Consider the following 11,482-nt stretch of genomic DNA (forward strand, 5'->3'; position numbering starts at 1 on the left):
TGAGCCAAGTTGTGGGTGACAGCTGTCGGCGGAAGGTCACTCCTTCCTGGTTCCTGAAGTCTGTCACTCCATCCCAGTTGATGGTCGATGTAATCCAGGCTTGTTACATGATTACATAATCCTCGAGTTAGGGTTACTCTAACCCTAACCCTAATCTAATGATATATGATGATTTACCTAGATAAGACCAGACCTGGCCAATGACTGTTGAAGCTGGTGGAGATGAACCTGACCAGAAATTTCTTTCAGCTCAGTGGTGACTTTTGCCTGCAGGTGAAAGGAATGGCAATGAAGAAGGAGTTTGCCCCCCGCAACCACCAACATGTTGACGACTGACTGGGAGACCTGGGCCCTGCAGACATCTGGGGAGTGTGGTGCCATTCAGAGCGGGGTTTTAAAGTCTTCTTGGACAGTCACAACACCCACATCCAAATGGAAAATCTCTCCACACACTCTCTGATGGGATATTCGAGTTTTCTTTGAGCCTGCCAACACCCACACCCTCTTGTATAAAGCCGGTTTTCATCCAAGCCACACCTTTGCTGGATGAGCCAAATCTCAACTCCTCAGATCCCACAGAATCTGCTCCCAGCGGACTGATCCTTCTGAATCCACAAAGGTGCTGTTTGCAGCTGTGTCCACAAGAGGGCACTGCCACTGTGTCCTCAGGAAGAGCCTGAAATCGTTTGTCCAGGTGAAACCTCCTGATGTGTCTGCTATCTCGGTCCTCAATAGCACAGACTCCCTGTCCACACTGTGGCTGGTCAGAATGCTCCTCGAGAACGTTGGGAACCTGCTCCAGGCCAGGCAGCTCCTGAGAGATGACAGAATATCTGGAGCCTTCAGGACCAACAAGTGAAGAGATCACTTGGTCCAGAGCGATGGACAAATGAGGCCTCATGAACTCATGAGCCCATCAGGGCTTCCTGGTTGTGTAGCTCGTCTCTTCCTCCTCTGCAGTAAACCTGCATGTTTTTGTGTTTGATTCAGGGAGTCTGGGTCTGAGTCTGAGTCTGAGTCAGGCATTTGGTGTTTCAGTGATAAATGTTCTCCTGCCAAGCTGGAGACTGTGGTTGGTGCAATGACTGTCATTTGTGTCTTAGCAGAGTTCCGAAAGAAGACATTTGTTAGTTAGCATCTGGCAACGGCCGAAAGACAGTCGTGAGGTTTCTTAATGTTAGATCAGCTTGGTATGGCTGTACATCGTGTGGAGAACAATGGAAAGCTCTTAGAAGAACACAAGGGTGTGAGCCCAAGGTGTCAGAGGCACAGAAAACACCATGGAAATCCAGTGAGGGACAGCAAGAAGGCCAACGTTGATGGGTGATAAGAAAGACACTCCCCGTCGGGGAATTGAACCCCGGTCTCCCGCGTGACAGGCGGGGATACTCACCACTATACTAACGAGGAGAGGTGCCTTGCTGTCCACTGAGTCCAACCGGCGTGACCGGAGGAGTTATGGTCACGGTGTTGGGGGCAGGGGCTCAGAGGTCACTGCGGTTGGACCAGATGTCTTCTCATGGTGAAATTTTGTCCGCATACTGGCATTGGTGGTTCAGTGGTAGAATTCTCGCCTGCCACGCGGGAGGCCCGGGCTCGATTCCCGGCCAATGCAGCAGGGCTTTTAATCTGCCTCAGCTGGACCTGTTGAAGTTCCTGAATGATCCAGGTCTTCAATGACAAGGCAGTCATGCCCAGGATGAAAAGCAGAGTCTACATCTGCTGGTCATACTGAAAGAGGAATATGCAGAGTGCAGTTACTGTCCTGTCGTCAACAGTTTTCATTCTGAAGAAAAGTACAACTGGTAAGTACCTTCCTGGTTCTAGTAGTCTGTCTCTGCTTAATGCTTTCAGTCGTTGGTCACCACTTCCCGCTTGTGGCAGTCCGTCATTACTTGGTGGTTCCTGCAAGCCGTCTCTTCTTCCTGGTTCCTGCGGCCTGTGGCCACTTGCTTCTGGTAGCTTGTCACAACTTCCTGGTTCCAGGAGTCCATCACTACTTCATTTTTCTGGTAGTCTGTCACCATGTCCTGGTTCATGTAGTCAGTCACAACTTCCTGGTTCCAGTACTTCATTCTCTGGCAGTCCTGGTCTTTGAGATAAAGTTGTAAATCTGATAAAAGTCGACGCTCCTCTCTCTCTGACTGATAAACACACAACAACAACAACTGCTTTCCTTAACTCTGAGGAAGGAGCGAAACAGCGCCCCCATTTTTGCTCTAGTGGTGAAAACGAGTATTGGATCTGTACTGAAAGACACTCCCATTGAAAATGAATGGGGGAAGTTAAGGGAGTTCAGCTGAGCCACATGCGGCCGCCGTGCAGACCGGGGTTCGATTCCCCAACGGGGAGCGTGTCTGTTTCCATTGAAGTGACTGGCTGCTGTCAACAGCTTTTCTTGTCCGTGTCCTGTGCTTCATAGTTGGTACTGAGCCAAGTTGTGGGTGACAGCTGTCGGCGGAAGGTCACTCCTTCCTGGTTCCTGAAGTCTGTCACTCCATCCCAGTTGATGGTCGATGTAATCCAGGCTTGTTACATGATTACATAATCCTCGAGTTAGGGTTACTCTAACCCTAACCCTAATCTAATGATATATGATGATTTACCTAGATAAGACCAGACCTGGCCAATGACTGTTGAAGCTGGTGGAGATGAACCTGACCAGAAATTTCTTTCAGCTCAGTGGTGACTTTTGCCTGCAGGTGAAAGGAATGGCAATGAAGAAGGAGTTTGCCCCCCGCAACCACCAACATGTTGACGACTGACTGGGAGACCTGGGCCCTGCAGACATCTGGGGAGTGTGGTGCCATTCAGAGCGGGGTTTTAAAGTCTTCTTGGACAGTCACAACACCCACATCCAAATGGAAAATCTCTCCACACACTCTCTGATGGGATATTCGAGTTTTCTTTGAGCCTGCCAACACCCACACCCTCTTGTATAAAGCCGGTTTTCATCCAAGCCACACCTTTGCTGGATGAGCCAAATCTCAACTCCTCAGATCCCACAGAATCTGCTCCCAGCGGACTGATCCTTCTGAATCCACAAAGGTGCTGTTTGCAGCTGTGTCCACAAGAGGGCACTGCCACTGTGTCCTCAGGAAGAGCCTGAAATCGTTTGTCCAGATGAAACCTCCTGATGTGTCTGCTATCTCGGTCCTCAATAGCACAGACTCCCTGTCCACACTGTGGCTGGTCAGAATGCTCCTCGAGAACGTTGGGAACCTGCTCCAGGCCAGGCAGCTCCTGAGAGATGACAGAATATCTGGAGCCTTCAGGACCAACAAGTGAAGAGATCACTTGGTCCAGAGCGATGGACAAATGAGGCCTCGTGAACTCATGAGCCCATCAGGGCTTTCTGGTTGTGTAGCTCGTCTCTTCCTCCTCTGCAGTAAACCTGCATGTTTTTGTGTTTGATTCAGGGAGTCTGGGTCTGAGTCTGAGTCTGAGTCAGGCATTTGGTGTTTCAGTGATAAATGTTCTCCTGCCAAGCTGGAGACTGTGGTTGGTGCAATGACTGTCATTTGTGTCTTAGCAGAGTTCCGAAAGAAGACATTTGTTAATTAGCATCTGGCAACGGCCGAAAGACAGTCGTGAGGTTTCTTAATGTTAGATCAGCTTGGTATGGCTGTACATCGTGTGGAGAACAATGGAAAGCTCTTAGAAGAACACAAGGGTGTGAGCCCAAGGTGTCAGAGGCACAGAAAACACCATGGAAATCCAGTGAGGGACAGCAAGAAGGCCAACGTTGATGGGTGATAAGAAAGACACTCCCCGTCGGGGAATTGAACCCCGGTCTCCCGCGTGACAGGCGGGGATACTCACCACTATACTAACGAGGAGAGGTGCCTTGCTGTCCACTGAGTCCAACCGGCGTGACCGGAGGAGTTATGGTCACGGTGTTGGGGGCAGGGGCTCAGAGGTCACTGCGGTTGGACCAGATGTCTTCTCATGGTGAAATTTTGTCCGCATACTGGCATTGGTGGTTCAGTGGTAGAATTCTCGCCTGCCACGCGGGAGGCCCGGGCTCGATTCCCGGCCAATGCAGCAGGGCTTTTAATGTGCCTCAGCTGGACCTGTTGAAGTTCCTGAGTGATCCAGGTCTTCAATGACAAGGCAGTCATGCCCAGGATGAAAAGCAGAGTCTACATCTGCTGGTCATACTGAAAGAGGAATATGCAGAGTGCAGTTACTGTCCTGTCGTCAACAGTTTTCATTCTGAAGAAAAGTACAACTGGTAAGTACCTTCCTGGTTCTAGTAGTCTGTCTCTGCTTAATGCTTTCAGTCGTTGGTCACCACTTCCCGCTTGTGGCAGTCCGTCATTACTTGGTGGTTCCTGCAAGCCGTCTCTTCTTCCTGGTTCCTGCGGCCTGTGGCCACTTGCTTCTGGTAGCTTGTCACAACTTCCTGGTTCCAGGAGTCCATCACTACTTCATTTTTCTGGTAGTCTGTCACCATGTCCTGGTTCATGTAGTCAGTCACAACTTCCTGGTTCCAGTACTTCATTCTCTGGCAGTCCTGGTCTTTGAGATAAAGTTGTAAATCTGATAAAAGTCGACGCTCCTCTCTCTCTGACTGATAAACACACAACAACAACAACTGCTTTCCTTAACTCTGAGGAAGGAGCGAAACAGCGCCCCCGTTTTTGCTCTAGTGGTGAAAACGAGTATTGAATCTGTACTGAAAGACACTCCCATTGAAAATGAATGGGGGAAGTTAAGGGAGTTCAGCTGAGCCACATGCGGCCGCCGTGCAGACCGGGGTTCGATTCCCCAACGGGGAGCGTGTCTGTTTCCATTGAAGTGACTGGCTGCTGTCAACAGCTTTTCTTGTCCGTGTCCTGTGCTTCATAGTTGGTACTGAGCCAAGTTGTGGGTGACAGCTGTCGGCGGAAGGTCACTCCTTCCTGGTTCCTGAAGTCTGTCACTCCATCCCAGTTGATGGTCGATGTAATCCAGGCTTGTTACATGATTACATAATCCTCGAGTTAGGGTTACTCTAACCCTAACCCTAATCTAATGATATATGATGATTTACCTAGATAAGACCAGACCTGGCCAATGACTGTTGAAGCTGGTGGAGATGAACCTGACCAGAAATTTCTTTCAGCTCAGTGGTGACTTTTGCCTGCAGGTGAAAGGAATGGCAATGAAGAAGGAGTTTGCCCCCCGCAACCACCAACATGTTGACGACTGACTGGGAGACCTGGGCCCTGCAGACATCTGGGGAGTGTGGTGCCATTCAGAGCGGGGTTTTAAAGTCTTCTTGGACAGTCACAACACCCACATCCAAATGGAAAATCTCTCCACACACTCTCTGATGGGATATTCGAGTTTTCTTTGAGCCTGCCAACACCCACACCCTCTTGTATAAAGCCGGTTTTCATCCAAGCCACACCTTTGCTGGATGAGCCAAATCTCAACTCCTCAGATCCCACAGAATCTGCTCCCAGCGGACTGATCCTTCTGAATCCACAAAGGTGCTGTTTGCAGCTGTGTCCACAAGAGGGCACTGCCACTGTGTCCTCAGGAAGAGCCTGAAATCGTTTGTCCAGATGAAACCTCCTGATGTGTCTGCTATCTCGGTCCTCAATAGCACAGACTCCCTGTCCACACTGTGGCTGGTCAGAATGCTCCTCGAGAACGTTGGGAACCTGCTCCAGGCCAGGCAGCTCCTGAGAGATGACAGAATATCTGGAGCCTTCAGGACCAACAAGTGAAGAGATCACTTGGTCCAGAGCGATGGACAAATGAGGCCTCATGAACTCATGAGCCCATCAGGGCTTTCTGGTTGTGTAGCTCGTCTCTTCCTCCTCTGCAGTAAACCTGCATGTTTTTGTGTTTGATTCAGGGAGTCTGGGTCTGAGTCTGAGTCTGAGTCAGGCATTTGGTGTTTCAGTGATAAATGTTCTCCTGCCAAGCTGGAGACTGTGGTTGGTGCAATGACTGTCATTTGTGTCTTAGCAGAGTTCCGAAAGAAGACCACTACGGATGGATGTGGGGGGGCTACGGGTTGCGGCGACAGAGGCATGCACCCGCCGAGCGGGGTGGCGAACAATCAATTCGGGGTTGTTAAATCTTCTGCAGGGTAAGCTCCTCTCCTTGCGCAGGAAATTCCTCCGGTTGCTCCATCCATCGTAGACATGTCTGCCTCATACATCAAATCAGATTTTATTTATATAGCACTTTTCATATTAATAAAAACAATGCAAAGTGCTGAACAGTAAAGCAAGTCATAAAAACAAAAAGAATAAAAATCCGCGCCATCAAACTGTATGCACCACACACACACACACACACGCAAGCGCACACACGCACATGCATGCACACACACACACACACACACACACACACACACACACACACACACACATTCTCCCATTAATGAGACATGGCATGGCACTGAGCATCTTGGGAAAACACTACCAGTGGGGTGCCCACACCAGGAGAAATCAAGGGTCAATTAATACTGGGGCTCCAGCGCCCAACCCCCGACCCCGACAGACCAAGGAAACCCGCACACCGAAGTGTGGAGCCCCCCAGGCCAGCCAGGACCAGAGGACCTGGGCACAGTAACCCCAGCGTTGGACCAGGACCAACTCCTGGTGTGAAGGACCCTTCTGAGGAAACACTGGAATCAAACAGCTAAAACATGATCAAATATGATACGAAATTAAAATAAAATAATCAGATAGGATTACAAAGTAAAAAAGTAAAACAAGTTGAAAGTACATAATAAAATAGAATAAAATTACATAAATAAAAATGGAATAAGAGGACTATAAAAGGTCAATTAAAAGCCTGATTAAAAAGGTGTGTTTTCAACCTCCCTTTAAAAATATCAGCAGTCTCTGCAGTCCTGAGGTTCTCCGGCAGGCTGTTCCACAGTCGGGGGCCATAGTGAATAAAAGCCGCCTCACCATGAGTCTTGGTTCTTGCTTTAGGAACACACAATAAGGCGCTGCCAGAGGACCTCAGGGCCTGCGAGGGTCGATACGGTAAAAACAAGTCAGTTAAATCAGAGGGTGCAAGGAAGTTCACTGCCATCCATGACTTGATGTCTGAAATCCAGTTAAAAAGGGTTTCTATTGGCCCTTAGTCATCAGGAGACACGGCGATGTACAGCTGAGTATCGTCAGCATAACTATGGAAGCTGATGCCGTGTCTCCTGATGATGTCCCCAAGTGGAAGCATGTAGAGATTAAAAAGTATGGGACCTTAAAATTGAATCTTGGGGAGCCCCACACCCAGTTTCATGGGTTCCTGAGGAACAAGTATCCATACTTACATAAAAACATCGATCTGTGAGATAAGAACTGAACCAGTTAAGAACAGTACCAGAGAGGCCCACCAGGTGACTCAGTCTATTTATTAAAATGTGATGTTCTACTGTGTCGAAGGCGGCACTCAGGTCCAGTAGAACCAACACTGTGAGTTTTTTATTATCGAAATTCCTCCTGATATCATTTAAAATCTTTAAAAGGGCGTCTCGGTACTGTGGTTCGCTCTAAAACCAGACTGATGTCTTTCTAAAATGTTATTTATCATTAAAAAGTCATTGACTTGGTTAAAAACCAGTCTTTCTAAAACTTTACTTAAAAACGGTAAGTTGGGTACTGGTCTGTAGTTATTGAAAACATCGGGGTCTAAATTGCTCTTCTTCAGAAGGGGCTTTACCACCGCCGTTTTAAAGGCAGTGGGGAAGACGCCCGTCTGAAGAGAGCAGTTCAAGATATTTAAAATCTGTTCCTCCAGGAATCCATCAAATGATTTAAAAAGTGGTGTGGGGATGGGATCTAGAAGGCAGGTTGTAGATTTTACTTGGGAGAAAACTGGACCAAGAGTCCTTCATCAACCAGGTCCAAACTGTCCAGTGTATCCTCAGGCATGGACAACGGTTCAGCTGTGTTCACTGATAAAACCTGTTGAGGTAAAAGACTAGACCTGATGTCCATGATTTTAGTTCTGAAGTGGTCTGCATAGTCTTTACAGAGAGCGTCTGTTGGCTCCTTAAAAGCTTTATTAAAATTAGTGCCAGTTAAAATGTTGAAGGTGGAGAAGAGGAAGCGGGGGTTGTCTTTATTGTCTGAAATAAGTTGAGAGAAGTGGGAAGTTTGGGCCCGTTTAACTGCATTATTGTAAATTTTGAGTTGTTGACGTCAAATCTGATGATGTACAGTCAACTAGGATTTCCTCCACCTTCTTTCAGCACTCATGCAGTTTCTTTTCAGTTTATTGATTATATCATTCTTCCTCCACGGGGGTTTAGAATGGCCCTTGATAGTTTTAGTTAAAAGTGGAGCTACTGAGTCCAGACTGGACTTCAGTTTACTGTTAAAATCATCAATGATAAAATCACAGGGTGCAGGTAAAATCACAGCAGGAGTGCCCCACAAGATCTCTATAAAATTTGCAGCCACTTCAGGAGAAAGGCAGCGTCTCCTCACTGTTCTCACCGGGGCTTCCTGCTGGTTAAAACTGGTGATGTTAAAAGACATACAGAAGTGGTCAGACACAGCCAGGTCAACAACAGAGGACACACTGATGGACAGACCGGGTTAGAACCAGGTCCAGGGTGTGTCCTCTGTTGTGAGTTGGCTGTGTGACATGCTGTTTAAAATCTAAACACTTTAAAAGTTTTCTGGACCATAGTGTCCGAGATGTCATCAACATGTAAGTTAAAATCACCAGTTATTAAAATTCTACTATATTTAGAATGAGTTATTGTTAAAAGTTCTGAAAATTCACTAATAAAAAGACTAGAGTACTGAGGGGGTCTGTATACTGTTAAACACAGGGTCGGGGGACTGCTAAAAATAAAGGCGTGGTACTCAAAAGAAAAGTATTAAAAGCCACTGCACACACGCTAAATGAGTTTTTTTTAAAATGGAAGCAGTCCCTCCACCCCTCTTACCCTGTCTGGTTGAAAATAAAAAGTTAAAACTCAGTGGGGAAGCCTCAGTGAGGATAACAGGTGCATCAGTGCCAAGCCATGTCTCAGTTAAAAACAGACTGTCCAAGTTTTTGTCTAAAATAAGATCATTTATAATAAAAGATTTGTTTAAAAGAGAGCGAACATTCAGCAGGGCCATATTAATGGTGGTGGGCGGGCTGGACGTGCGCTCTTGGTGGACTTTTACTGATAAAAGAGTCCTTTTGCATTTAAGAACAGTCCGGGGGGATGTGGTGTCTGCACGAGGTGATAACTGAGATATTATGTACCATGTGTGGTGTGTCCAGTGGCAGTAAGGGTGTGTGAGGGGTGTGTGCGGCGTGTGGTGGATGGGGGGGCTTGCAGGTAGTCAGTCAGTGGGGGATGTGTGGACTGTGTGCTGAATGTTACCTGCTAAGATGGAGCTGCCCAGCGGCTCGGGTGAAGTCCGTCCTGGTGATAAAAAGCTGGGCGGTTCCAGAAAAGATTAAAATTGTCTATGAAATAAAAATTGGAGGCTGTGCAGGAGCGCTGAAGCCAGGTGTTGAGGCTGAGCAGTCTGGAGAAGCCTTCAGCTCCCCTGGAGAAGGTCGGCAAAGGTCCAGAGATAAAAACTGACCTTCCACAGCTCTCCAACAGGTTAAAAAGGTCTTTAAAATCCTGCTTGGTGACCTCCGACTGCTGCCAGGCCATGTTGCTAGTGCCGACGTGCACGATGACCCGGCGGACAGTGGAGGGGAGGGACTGCAGGAGCTCCGGGAGTCCGTGGAGGACCTTGACAGTAGCACCAGGAATACACCGCGTGACGGCATTAAAAGAGCGAATATTCCTGATGCTACTGTCCCCAACCAGGAGAGATGTGGGGGAAAAGAGGGGACGGGGCGGGGGCGGCTGTGGGGCGACAATGTCGGTGTCTGGGGCTGGGGAGTGCTCCGTCGGCGCAGCGGAGCCGCCGGCAGCAACCTCGCTCCTGGAGCGGTGGTCCTGGGCCTGGTCCTGGTTCTGGCTCTCCCCGGAGTGGTGGACACGGTTCTCCCTGTGGTGGTGGCTCCAGGAATGCCTCCTCACTGCCTTCCTGATCAGCTGCAGGCGGGCAACTGAGGCCGCGGTGATCACCGCTGCTCTGGGACCGGCGGGGAGCGGTCCGGCTCCAGGGCCACGGTGGAGTGATCCGGGGCCGCGGCAGGGAGCTTCTTCTCCGGGGCCGAGGTGGAGTAGGCCCGGGCTGCGGCGGAGTGAACCGAGGCCAGGGCGATGCGCTCCTTCTCCAGGGTCGCGGCAGGGAGCTCCTTCTCCGGGGGCCGAGGTGAAGTAGGCCCGGGCCGCGTCGAAGTGATCCGAGGCCGGGGCGGTGAGCTCCTTCTCCAGGGTCGCGGCAGGGAGGTCCTTCTCTGGGGCCGAGGTGGAGTGGGCCAGGACCACGGTGGAGAAATCCGTCTCTGGGGCTGGGGTGAAGTGATCCGGAGCTGTGGCGGAGCGACGGCGGTACCTGGTGGTGTCTGGCAGCGTGGCTTCCGGGGTATTGTGGTGGTGAGCTGCGGACCCACCAGAGGACACGGGAACAGCAGAGGCAGCAGCAGGCCACGGACCCTCACCACCCGCCGGGCTGTCGTTGTCATACTGCACCAGGGCATGGAAGCGGTTCGAGAAGGGTAGTGGAGGCCGCGGTGGGCTTGGGCTTTTGGCCCCGCACTACCACCTCCGCCCAGGAGCGCTGATGGTCTGGAGTAGAGCAGGAAGGAGCCCAGGGTTCTGGAGCGGTGGTGTTCATGAAGGACGAGATGATCATGGATTGTCCCTCGGCCAGCATCTGGGCCTGCTCCAGCAGATCGTCTTTGTCCCTGAGCTCCTTCGACAGCCGGCGGATGTCCTCCCTCAGGTCGGTAACGATCCTGTCTGCCTTCACGACCAGGGGGTGCAAGCGAGGTCCGCAGTGCAACGCTGCAGACATTTGTTGGGCTGGCGGCACGGCCTAACACACCAGTACCCACGGGCACGTACCTAGGTCCCTGGTGCCCGGGTTCACTAACGGTGTAACTGTGCCGCCGTCTTGCTGCCTCGCCACTCCTGGTCACCGCTACCGGCTCGCCACTTGTACGCCGCCGCTCTGCCTCGGTGCCACTGCTCTGCTTCTGACCCTGAAGCGTCAGTGCTGCGCGCTTGTCTCTGTGCTGCCTTCAGCTCGGTGCAGCGCACTCACTTGCGCTCTCTGTTCACGAGACGAGGTGCCACTCCTCTTTATTTTTCAGTGACAAACCGGAAACCACAACTAAAGAACACATCCTTCAAAGATTGTCTATTGCAACACAATGACAGATATCGCACTCCAACAGGGGTGCGTGCGTCTGCTTGAGGGCCTGGGGTAATGCGTGTGTGCGTGCGCACGCGCGTGTTGGAATCCTTTCGCAGGCCGGATTGGACGGTTCTGCGGGCCACATTTGGCCCATGGGCCGCTAATTGCCGACCCCTGGTGTAAGCTTTTCCACATCTTGCTGACATTTGAATGCACTGTCAAGGAAACCTTTTTCAGTCAATCAAACAATCAATCAATCA

The 11,482-nt window shown here is 50.2% G+C and overlaps 4 non-coding genes across 4 annotated transcripts; 2 read left to right on the plus strand and 2 right to left on the minus strand.

The window, feature by feature from the left end:
* Nucleotides 1-1,338: 1,338 nt before the first annotated feature.
* Nucleotides 1,339-1,410, minus strand: trnad-guc (transfer RNA aspartic acid (anticodon GUC)). Its single transcript has one exon. It is a non-coding gene; the product is annotated as a tRNA-Asp (tRNA).
* Nucleotides 1,411-1,544: 134 nt separating this feature from the next.
* On the plus strand, nt 1,545-1,615 carry trnag-gcc (transfer RNA glycine (anticodon GCC)). Its single transcript has one exon. It is a non-coding gene; the product is annotated as a tRNA-Gly (tRNA).
* Nucleotides 1,616-3,767: 2,152 nt separating this feature from the next.
* trnad-guc (transfer RNA aspartic acid (anticodon GUC)) lies at nt 3,768-3,839 on the minus strand. The gene has a single exon. It is a non-coding gene; the product is annotated as a tRNA-Asp (tRNA).
* Nucleotides 3,840-3,973: 134 nt separating this feature from the next.
* Nucleotides 3,974-4,044, plus strand: trnag-gcc (transfer RNA glycine (anticodon GCC)). The gene has a single exon. It is a non-coding gene; the product is annotated as a tRNA-Gly (tRNA).
* Nucleotides 4,045-11,482: the final 7,438 nt, after the last annotated feature.

Source organism: Salarias fasciatus, unplaced genomic scaffold (assembly GCF_902148845.1).
Source record: "Salarias fasciatus unplaced genomic scaffold, fSalaFa1.1, whole genome shotgun sequence".
NCBI lineage: Eukaryota > Metazoa > Chordata > Actinopteri > Blenniiformes > Blenniidae > Salarias > Salarias fasciatus.